Genomic DNA, 12,810 nt, shown 5'->3' on the forward strand with positions numbered 1-12,810 from the left:
TTTGTCTATATTTAGTAAAACTAGAATTTCCCAGATTTCTTTGAATGGTATGGAGTAGACTAAAAATAACCCCTGAAATATCCCCTTTTTTGTTGAAGGCAAACAGTTTTTAAGGGTTTTAAACTGCTGAATTCCGAAATTTTTAATGTCTGCTGTATTAGTTAATGTCAAACAAGGGTATGAAATGAACCCATTTAATACTGCACTCTACTTCACAATTGCTGTTGCTAAAATAGTAACCCCCTGACAGTTCATTTGCACACCCGAAAAGCAACTTATTTTAGCACCATGGAGCCGTAAGACGCAGAGCGCTCTCCATCTCCAAATCTAATTTTGGCTCTGGGCCCCAAATCACACACAAAACATCCAAACCATCATTCATAGACCTGAACAGGCCACCAATGTTTAATCCCCCCTTGAAAGTTGGTATGACCCATCAGTGACCCTAATAAAGAACCTTCGGTTTAGCATTCCGGTCCCCACCACCCAACTGTCCCATCCCAACAAAAGGTGTTGGGCGGAGGGATGATATTTTATGCTTGGACTGCTGCTTTCGGCTACAGCACATTTATATTGAGACTATTGGGAGGGGAAAGCTAAGCCAAGGGCCCCAGAGTGATAGAGAGGAAGTTTAGTGTGAGGGTATTCCATTCAGACAAAAGCCCACAGCGCTACACATTTGTCTAGTGGCCCCTTTTAATGAGACCTCCCTGACAACCCCAACAATGGCCCGGGCCTCTTCTCACTGGCATACATGGCCATTATTTTGATATGCATTCTCCAAAAAATCCAAACATTGGTCCAAAGTGAAAGTGTGTGAAAGAGAGATTATGAGTGGTGCTGATGCTCTGAAAATTCTTTGTAAGTATAAACCAAATTAACACCGTTCCAGTGAAATTATGTTTTCCCTCGTGTCTTTTTCTGTAATTTAGTCAAATTACAGTTTTTTGAACATTATGAGTGAAAATCTGTAAAATAATAGATATTATAAAAAAATTCCACATTTTTCGGCAGCTGGGGCGCCAGAAATAAACTGTAAATTAAAGTTTTTTCTTGAAACATTACATGTTCTTCCAGTTTTCTTATAAATTTGCCGTCTTTTACTGTTATTTTATGGTTTATTACCGTATTTCAAAAAACACAATATACTATATAATGAAAAGAAGATAGTTTTTGCACAATTAGGCAACGATGAATGTTAAATAAGGATAAATACAAATATAAGATCAATTTCACCACCAATTTTTTTGCCTGGTGGGTGATAAAACGTGTGAAAAATCTATTACATTAAAAGAGAGGCCTGAGGCATGTAATCAGGACCGGAAAAACATAGAGCCTTGGCAACAACCCGGAAGACCTTAGCAACTACATAGCAACTCAATGTTTTTTTAAATGCAGTTACAATCAGAATGGAATAAAAATGCTACAATTTACTGTAAATTGTTCTTTTCTAAGTGCTTTTAGGAGGCTCAAAAGAACATCTGAGTTGTGGTCTCCAATATTGGGCTTTGACGCTCATGTTGATTTTATTCTTGCCTTCCACCTCCTTCAGTTAAAATATCAAAAGCTAGTTCTGTCAACAATAGTTTTTTTTAATGAACAGTGCAAAATAATCCTTAGAATCCAAATAATTTAGCCTGACAGGGATTTGTAACTATTTTACAAGGTGGCTAATATGTAAGAATTCACACAAAGTGTATCAAAAACTTTTACAATTAGTAAAAAAAGCAAATGAAGCCTCACCCCTAAACCTGACCCAGGATCCCAAACCTTTCCAATCCAGTACCCAGATCTCAGTAACTAGTTTCATTCTATGCAGTAGAATTATGGAGAAGAAACATATTCGTTCCCTTCAAGGAGATAGTAGTTTGTTTCTTGTCATTAATGATTATGTATATATTTTTTGCTTCAAAGGGCTGCATGGTTTTGGCACAAATATATCAAATAAAAATATGTTCTCCCCTTGATATTGTGATCTATGTAACTTTATACTCTATATAACAGTACATGTAACTAAATGAAATACTTGTGATAAAAATCCTAAAGTATTAAACATGTGCTTCATCTGCACTTTAAACCCACCAGTTGTGTATCTGTGAAAGCACAATAAACACATGAACCAGTGAACAAGTATCATTGTTGGCCACTGGAATATTTATTTTTAAAAAGCTGTGCACCACAACATCGAAGTGTCTTTGTGTCGCGACCCACAGTTTGGGAACCTCTGAATTGAAATGCAGAATGTGATTGGACGAAGGGTTGTGTGCATGTTTTCTCAGTGAGTCCATCTGCAGAGTGAGTGATAGTAGGGGTAATGATGTGTGGATAAAAGGGAAGATCCTTAACCGAAACCCCTACCAAATGCTCTTCTCCCTCTTGTGCTGTAGCGCATTCAAACCCAACATCATCATCCAAAAAAGAGTGGGTGGGACGCAAATGAAAGGGTGTTGGCAATAGTGTGTCTGTCAAGTACCATGAAAACAGATGTGTTTTTGAGCTGTACACAGGGGAAGAAAGGGGGTGCAACCACTGAATACGATCATTGTTTGTTCTCGCTCTCATACGATGTGCAGTCATTGCAGTTCCAGACAGGAAAGTGTGTTGCATACAAACACAGCAATTCTATCGTATTGTTGGTGCTGGTTGCTAGGGTATTATCATTATTTTTATTGCTTGTATCAAGGGTTTGGTGTTTGTTGTAAGTGATCAAAAAATCCTGTAAAAGACTGCTGGGGCGCTGGAGATATTCCATAAAATAAAGTTTTCCTGCAAAATTACATGTGAACCCTGTTTTAATTTGCATCCTTTTCTGTAATTTCAGTAAGAAAATGTTGCTTTTTAGACATTATGCGTTAAAAATCTGTTAAAATATCATTAAAATTCTGTAAAATTATTATTATTGCGTTTTACAATCAACCACTGATTTAAATTAATCAAAACATTTGCATATTTTACCCACCAATGAGTTGAAAAAACCCAACAATTTTTACATTGTGAATGATGAAATGGAACAAAACAAAACACATTGAAAATGTGCATTAAATGTACATAGAAGAAAAAACTGTTATGTCTAGAAGGCAGAAAATCATAGCAAGTACATCATGGTTGTCCCTACAGTACCAGACTCTTTGAACGTCAACATAGCACCCACAAAGCAAAGTGGAACAAAAAAACACTCAAGAACCACCTAGCAATGACATAGCAAGGCCCTACATTGCAAAATTTGCATGGCCAAGAACTTCTTCCACTTCTCCACAAAAATCTAGTTTCGTATTTGTTCTGGAATTATAGCTAGTGACTGTTTTAGTGACAAAGAGGCATCTCATCTCATGCAATATCCTGAAATAAGTCATTACACGCGCACGCATATAAAACCTCATCCATCAAAGCACCAGAGATATTGTCTGTCTCAGTTGGTGCCGAACGCATGTGTGAAACGGGCTGCTCAATCTCAGCTTTCACACGCGCACACATGCGCGCACGCCCTCCTGTCAGGTCAGTGGATAATTAGCTGGTGCTTTTTGGCAGGGGGTGGAGTGCACTACGGTGAATGACCAGCCATACTCTTTTGTCACTTTTTGTGATGTCATAGGGGACCCCTCCCCCGGAGCTCCTTTATGACACGGCCACAGGTTCCTTTTCACCCCGCTTGTCCTCATGCATTCATGGGCATCATTCAGCAGGCCCCCTGCTTTTGTGTTGGGGTGAAACACCCAACAACCACCCTGAGCCGCTCACACTCTCCATATGGCTTTACCAGCAGACCCCCACAAAGACTGAGAGAAAGAGCGAGAGGGGAGCAATGAAAAAGATCTAAAGCTTTGACAACACATGAAATATCTTTGTTTTAAATTCTCACAAGCCAAATCAGAGCCAGACAGAATTAAGTTTGAAAGCAAGACGGTTGTGTGATATCACCACTAAATTGTGTTTAACACACACTAAAATGATTTTCAAAAATCATGACAGCATATACACTTCAACTGGAGGGTCCCACTTAAGTCTTGGGTAAATATCTGTCAAGCCCAAAGACGTTAACCGAGGATTATATTTGTGTACACATATTTGTTTTGTCATGATTCATGAGAAATTGTCTTTCTTATGGATGCATTTCTATTAATTTATCTCAGGAGTTTGTTGAATCAGTATGAAACCTCTATTGGCGTTTGTTGGAAAAATGTCAATGAGTATTTAGAATTTTGGTGTTTGAGTTTGTTGGTTCAGTGGGTTAGGAAGCTAGTTATACCTTTTCTTTGAAAAAGAGGGTGTTTCGAGAAAATGAACATTCTCATCTAGTAACAGTCAACTTGGATAAAGGTGCATTAAATACTAACAAAAATCTATTATATTAATATAAAGTAAATACTGTATGTTCTATAAAGAGGCATCCCTTATCCACTCATTGGGTATTATTGCTTCAGGATTGAACATTTTATTTTAACGAAATCCTACAAAGTTTATCGTGTATTGTATTTCATGCAATGTGTAATGTTGCCGTGTTTGAAAGTAAGCAGTCTGCCAAGTTTTAAATCTGAATGTGAAGGAAAAGCAAGGTTATTGGCTTGGAAAAAAAGGAGTCGACTCTGAATCACGCATACAAGTCGCTAGTCTGATTCGCGAACAGCAACGGATTATTGTCACTACGCAAACACTGTAGCTGGTGAGCCTTATTCGCGGTAGACCAATCACAGCAGACTAGACCATCTGACCAATCAAATCAGACTAGGCTAGCGAAGGGGACGAGACGAGATGGATGAATCGCGGAACGAATCATTTGAGAGTCAATCAAGAAGTAAGGTAAGAATAACTGCGCATTAATACGAAATAATAGTTGTTACACCTTCTATGTACATAAACTTGTTGTTGGACACTCCATAAACCAAAGAAGGACCATAAAAATCCCTAGTTATGTACTCCTTAATATTTCTGTTGGTTGCATTTTGTTCAAACCTTTGTGTTATAAAAAACAGAAACAGCAAGTTCTTCTGGACCAGCATTGAATCAGCATTGTTTACGTTTTCAAAAGTGGTCTATATAACATTCCGATTCATTTCCAAATCTTATGCTGGTCATATTTTGTTCCAACACATGCATAGTGTTAAAAATAATACAGAACAGCACTGTTTACGTCTTGCAAACTATTGTGTAAAATCAATAAGAATCCATTAAACTCTAATAAAGCCTTTCCAAAATGGTGTTAGTTGCCGCTTCACGCCAACGGGCATGTGTTCTTTCCTCATGGTTGGGCATCTGAGTTCATTTGACAGGCATTAAGAGTGTATGCTCACCCTAAGGGTGTGAAACCTGTGCACCAAGCTCCAACAGGTCATTCACACACCAGAGGGCACAAAGACACGCAGCCTTACATGACTCTCCAGCCTGACCTATTTCCATCAGCTCTTATCAGATCAAGCTACAAGCACCATGCTACAACTTTCTATACACTGTATATCGCTCCCTCTCTCATTCTGTGTTATTCCTCATTTCCGACTGAGCCGATGGCAGGTAATAGAGAGGTTAGAAAAGGTTTAATCGCTCAAAGAGTGCTGCGGTTATATTTTTCCGTCTTTCTGTCACACTTTTTTCGTCAAAAGTTAAAACCCGGGACATGGATCTGCAAAACAAAAGCCTGGTTAATGAGGGTGGTAAACGCAACACACATGTAGCTGTTGCAGCATTCTCCTGACAGCGCCACAGATGAAAGCAATAGGAAGTAGCTGAGAGACAGCAGAGAGAGAGAGAAATGGAAAACAACATTATCGTGAGATCAAACCCTGATGATGAGAAACGTGTGATGTTTAAAAAAAACGTGGTGCAACAAATTCTGATAGGACAAGTTTCAACACTATGATTAGAACATGGTCAATTATATGTACTGTACCTTTAATGTTTCCATTTGAAAGTTTCATACTGTTTTAAATAGCTATGATATCTCTATGAGACCTAGGCGTATGAATAATTTATTTATATTTGAATATTTAACAGGCGTTTCTCTACTTACAGGCTTATTTGATAGAAGTTTTCCAGAATGTCAAAATGACCAATGCAGATGGAAATCTCAAGTCTGGACAGGAATCAACCAAACACAATATGGAGGCAAAAACGTAACTATTTTACAATGTGGCTAATTTTGGCTAATTCACATAAATTTGTACGATCTCATTCGTACACTTAAGTACGATTTGCAATGTACAAATCCATGAGAAGAAGCCACCTCGTAAAATAGCAACGAACTCCCATGAGATCAGGTTGATGAACCTAATTGCATAAACCTTTGCAACTTAATCTGACTAAGAACTGTGTGAGTATTCAAATGTTGTGTGTATATGATTATATGTATAGCCAGTAAAATTTCATTGTGTTTGTCATAAAATGACAATAAAGAAATCTGATTTAATTGCACGAAAACTGTAGTGCTGGATAAGTGGACGATATCTGTATCCGTTTTTTTTACGTATATATTACTTTTTAAATGTATATGCAGTATATCTTGGCATTTCCACATTTGGCAGACACTTACACAAGAGCTCCTGTAGCTCAATTGTAGAAGCATTGCGCTATTAATGCAAAGGTCATGGGTTTAATCCCTGGGGAACACACATACTGATAAAAATGTGTAGCTTGTTGCTTTGGTTAAAAGCACCTGCCAAATGCCTAAATTAAATGTTAGCATTGAATCCAAGCCATGTGTTTACATGTTACTGGGAATCAATCCCATAACTTTTGCTCTGCTAATGCTATGCTGTACAAATTTGGCCACAGATACACATGAGTGTTTACTGAATGGTAATTTTTTCACCATGTCTGACATTTGCCTCAAAAGATTTTGATTTGTATCAAAAGTTGGTTCCATGTACAAAAGGCAACGGGAGTGTAGACCAAAAGCAAATAATATGATGAGGGAAAAACAAATTAACACCAACCTGTGCAAACCCTGTCACATTGTTAACACTTCTCCACGGAGAACAGATTATTTCTGGTCCTGAGGACTAATTTGCAACTTTGATTTTCCACAAGTTGGGTGAAAAAAGATTGGGTCACAGTGCCCTTCTAGGTGTGAAAATGGACTGTCTGTTTCTTTGCATTTCTTCCTCTCGCGTTCTCCACCCTCACTCACTTTTCATAGTTAATGGAGTATTCATCGCAGCAGGTTTAATTTCACTCTTTCTTTCCTATTTCGCTTTAATTAATGGCGGGTTCCTCTAATCACTCTTTCGCTCAGCACTCCAACAAGCTCGACCGAAAGATCTTTACCCCCCACGGAGGAGGAGAAAAAATGAGAGGAAAAAAGGCGCTTTAATCCATCTTTGTCCTGCTTCTCCCTCCTGTCTCCACCCCAGCCTGTGAAAGAGTGTGTGTGTGTGTGTGTGTGTGTGTGGAGGTTCAAAAACCTGGAGGTCATCAAACACACCGACAAAAGGAACCGTGAGTCTTGCAGCAGACTTGTAATGTATAATCCCATATCTATTTATCCATCCTAATTCTCTGTATCTCTTTTAAATGTGTTATGAAAAGAAAGTTTAGTGAAATATATGACTAGTTGCACAATAAACAGTGGTGGAAATGGCTAGATTCATTGGGGGACTCTAGTTGGAAACATTTTATATTTTTAGACTACAGATTCAGAAAATCCCTGTATTTATGTATAAAATTTGCATAGTGTTTAGATGCTATTTCATGGCTAAAATATGGAAATCCTCTACATTGTGAAGTGGAACTCCATCCCCCACTGAAAAGCATTTCCCAGAACCCAGCATTCCCCCCCTTCCCAGCCTTGACTATAAAACTATGTAAAACAATTATTTTGTTGAGAGATATGTGGTTACCACACTCTAGGGTGTGTTAACATCTGTTAGCATGTATGTTCAAGTAAAAACTGTGGAAAGAAAAGCTACAGGCTCTATCATAGCCCAGCATCTCCTTATGCTATCTCTGTAAAATATTTCAGGTAGAGAAAGTTAAGGCATGCTTGTGATGGAAGCGCTATCAGCTGTTAGCATCTGGACACGCTAGCAGCCATTTGTCAATCACAAATGTGATGTGAGAAAATAGGGCGGGAGAATGTAGGGTTGGGCTGATAACAGACTCGAGTCTTATCTCCGCCTCTATCTTATCAGCTCCAGCCTTGTGTGTTCCAGACTGATTGGAAACGTACAGTTGAGAAACTGTGATAATAGGTACATCGTGAATAAAAGGAAGAGGAAATATTAGCATCATTAATGATTTTAGAATATAACTTTTTGCTGTTAAAAGGTATATTAGCATTTGGTGATGGTCACTGTAATGTAAGCAGGAGGTTTCAACAATGACATCCAATTATACATATCCATATCTTTGCCTTTCAGGTGTTGTAACATAGAGGAACTAGACAGTGCGGTATTAGATTTATTAAAGATAAGACAAAGTACAACCTAAAAGTAACAAATGAACAAGAAGTAATCCAAGAAAACCAGAAAACAACAGGGACTCTAAAAAAATGACTGACAAATGAAACATTAGGGATATATATACACATGGGATAACTAGCGGGCAAACAAGGAACACCTGACAAAATTGAACACTGAACCAATAATCAAAAATACTATAAAGAACTCAAAATGATATGGGGACACAGGAACCCAGGAAAACAAATTATAAGTCCAAAAGACATGGAAACACAGACTTTGTAGTGACTTGTATGTTAAATACTGTATGTAAAGGTTTGTTTGAGAAAGTGTTTTGTTTTCATTTCCTTTGTTATTTAACATCCAGTGTGTCAATCTCAGCAGTGCCGGAAAACGGTCCCCGATTAGCAAATCTAATTGATTTAATGATGAATCAATGTTGAATAAGAAATTGATCAGGTATTGATCCTGTCACATTGCTCCTTTCACCACTGTTAATGAGATGAGGAGATATCCACGCCACACTGGGAAAAGAGACAGACAGCTTATTTTCCGACATCAAAGATCCTTGTTTAACAAAATTGTTGCTTTTGGATAAGGTTTTGCACTGGGTATAGATTCAGAATAAAGTACAATTCGCTAAAATGCATTGCAAAGGCTGCTATGGATTTATGTTCCTCTGCCAAGCATTTGAATGTAAATGCTTCACGTTTCCCTGCTTTCCATATTAAGCCACGTCTGTATTAGATATGCTGAGATAATGGTGAAGTATTTCCGATGGAAAGGATGTGAATAGTGGTGCTTTTATATAAACACGCAAATGATAAATATCTTTTAATTGACTTTGAATTATTTACATTTTATTTTAAGATGCTGTTTATTTTAAGTGTAATACTTCTAATCATGAACATTATTAGGTCTTCATACATATTGCATATTTTTGCAAAGATTGTGTTCCACAGCAGCATCATTTTGAAGATGATGTTGTTTTCATAATATAATATAATTAAATTTCCTGTAGGCTACGCAGTATTACATCAAAGATTATTTGACCTGCAGGTCATGTTTACGTGTGCTGCACATTTAAAAAAAAAACTCAGCTGGATCTCAGCCTTGCTAATACAGCTTTAAAGTCGGATGCAGTGCCTCAGGTAATTGTGTGCAGTTGGCTCCAGTCAAATGAAAAAGAAGCATCTTGTTCATTATTAGCAATGCAGAGCCTCATCTCATCAACAAATCAAAAGTCAGATGCCCAGGAATCAAACTTTTAAGAAATATTTTAATTTTCTTTATCATTTGCAACACTGTTATATTGGTTGGTTCACATTGAAAAAAACATTTAATGAGGTTTTGCATCCCTAAACACTTGGGTGATATTTAGTCTATCATACATAAAAGGCTGTGGGGTATAAAAGTACAGTTCAATATGTTATATTGTTTTTTATCTTGGTTTTTATAATTTTAGACGAATCATACTTCGAAAACTTAAGTGAACCACAATAACATTGGTCTGTGAAAATGTGTTGTGCCTGAAAGGTCCAGTTCTCCAAAAATGTATTTTTATCCCTGCTTTACCACTAAAGGGATACTTCACCCAAAAATGAAAATTCTGGCATCCTTAATCACCCGTTAGTCCTTTGAAATGTGTGTGACTTTCTTTCTCTTGCAGAATACAAAAGGAGATATTTTGATAACCAAACAACAGCAGTGCATATTGATTTGCATTGGTTTTGTGTCCATACAGTAGACACAACATTCTTCAAAATATCTTTTTGTGTTCTGCCGAAAAAGAAAGTCAGTCAGGTTTCAAATGACAAAAGGATGAACACAATATTACAATATATTAAATATACTGCACATCAATTTCTTCACAAAAGCACTTTGGGTGTACGGCAATACACAATAAACCAATATAAATTCCTCATTCATTTATTCATTCACAGCCTTATTTTCATTTACTTCAGACTAAATATGCCCTGACCAAAGTCTATTGTTTTTTCTTTCGACATGTTCTGCACTCACAAAAACAACTCCACCGACCACACATGGACATGATCGAATGCCATGTTAAGTGTGCAGCAGCTGGATAATGAAGTCTCTCATGTCCCAGGCACCCGGGGGCCACTAAACCAAATTTACCCGAAGGAGCCTCACCCCTCCGCTGCCGGGCTGCTCTCCATTCCTTTACCCACAGCCGTAAATCTGGCCTCTAACAAACTTCAAAATACATATACTGCCCGAAACATGTAACTCTGGAACCCTTCGCTCCCACGAGGGACGCAAAAGAGTGCAGGCCCCCGCTGTTTAACGGCCTCTGCCGAAACGCCTTTGGTTCGCATGTGCTGTGTTGTTTTAAAGCTGAAGTTTTTAGCCTCTCAGGTCTCCCAGGTGGCTAAGGGAAAGTAATAAAAAACAGACTCAGTCTGACAAAATTACAAATCTAAGGGAACCTTGCTTCATTTGTTTAAAGGGCCATTAAAAGCAGAACATTTTTCCAATCATGTAACATGACATTCATCGGAGACATAAACTCAAATGTTTTGCTTTACGCGTTGACACAGCCCTGGGAAAATATAGCTTTATTTGGAGGTGTTTCATACACGCTGTGGGCTAACTAAGGGGATTGCCTGCTGAAACGTGAGCCGAGAAAGCATGAAGCAATTATGAAAAGGTTTTCAAATATAAAACTGTGTTTTTCTGTACTTAGCTTGTCTGCCTGCCAGGGCCTGGCACTGACCCATTCACAACTGCTGCTGAACATGTTGGCTCTAATACCATCTGCATTCTGATACCTTCATTAAAACATTACTGCAACAACTCCATCAACATGTATCCTATTTATGCTTGTCTGATTAGTTTCCATGGTGATCCTAGGTCTGGAAAATGAGCTGTCAATCACAGAGCGCAGTCCAGTCGAATAGGAGGTACGTGTGAGCCAGAGGCTGAGCGGCATGTTCATCATTATTCATACACATATTTTTCCTTTATTATTTATTTTCTTGTTATTAAAGGAATATTTCATTTATAATGAAATGGATGTCATTATTTACTACCCTTGTGTCATTCGGAATCCGTATGCTGCTATTTCTTTCAGCGGAATACAAGAATAAATGTTTTAAGAAGAATTATGGGGCTTGTCATAGGCTGACAGTTGTGATGATGACCAGGGGCTGTCAAGACAAAAACAACAATATAAAACTAGCACAAAGCGACTCAGTTGTGCTTTATATTCCAACTCATGTGAAGCCATAATAGTCATGCAAAATATCACTGAAGATGAAAGCATACGTGTCCAAAAATGAATCATCTACTACCAAATTCAACACAGTTTTTTAAAATCAGACTATACATGTAGACTATAGACATGCACTTTGAAGAAGTTTCTGTTTCTTACACATACTGTATGTATCACATGGATTCAGATCTGCATAAAAAAATATTAAAAAAATCTACAATAACACACACGTTTGGAGAAACATTGAAGGTGAGTAAATAATGAGGCCATGTTTGGGGGAACTGTTCATTTAAATTAACTTGAGAGGGCATGATTTTTGTCCAGTGGCTTTGTGAAACACAGACATGTAGAGTAAAAAAGTCAGCGACATCTTTTTATCTGTCTGTCTTTCATTTGTCTTTCCCTCCTCATCCTCTCATTCTTCAGAGGGAGCAACCTCAGCAGACATCAGTGTCAGGGTGATTTGTCCTGGATGATGGTGCTTGAACTAGGCTGAGAGGTTCGTACTACTCATTGTCTGTGTATGTGTGCCAAAAAAGTTCAAAATTACAACATTTTCCTAGAGAAGTATGCTGAAATTCAGCCGAATTGAAAAAGTAAATCCTTAGGCTCCTACTTTACATTGTTATCAAAATGTTAAGCAATGTTAAACATGTTTTAGATGTCTATAACCTTTCTATTCAGTTTTCCAACTCACTTATTCTTTGTAGGGTCATGAGAGGGCCTGTCCAAGTATCTTGGGTCACAGAATGAGTGTACCCTGGACATGTCCAATTTTTTTAAACTCCTGACAAATAATGTCAACATTTCAGTTAAGGTTCTGATATTAATATTGCAGCATCCGCAGAACCAAATATGTATTCAAACTCCTGTAAAATTCTCTCTTGTGGCCCCTTAGGATTTTTTAGGTCTGGTTCCAAATTATGAACCAAAGTTAAACAGAAACCGTTTTGTGAATGTTTTGACTAATTGTATAGAGATATGATTGCGTCTGTCAATTACCTATGTATTTATACAATATACCTATGTATTTATACAATAATGAATATTATCTGCAGGGTAAGCATATCCTCTCCCTGTCAGTATAAGCAGGAGTCTCTTTGCAAAGAGTGTCCCTCGAGTGCACCTGTCATGTCATTTCCACAAATTAGCCTGTACATACACTAACTTGTAGTTTTATAGCAGGGACTG

This window comes from Triplophysa dalaica, chromosome 2 (assembly GCF_015846415.1).
Source record: "Triplophysa dalaica isolate WHDGS20190420 chromosome 2, ASM1584641v1, whole genome shotgun sequence".
Taxonomy (NCBI): Eukaryota; Metazoa; Chordata; class Actinopteri; order Cypriniformes; family Nemacheilidae; genus Triplophysa; species Triplophysa dalaica.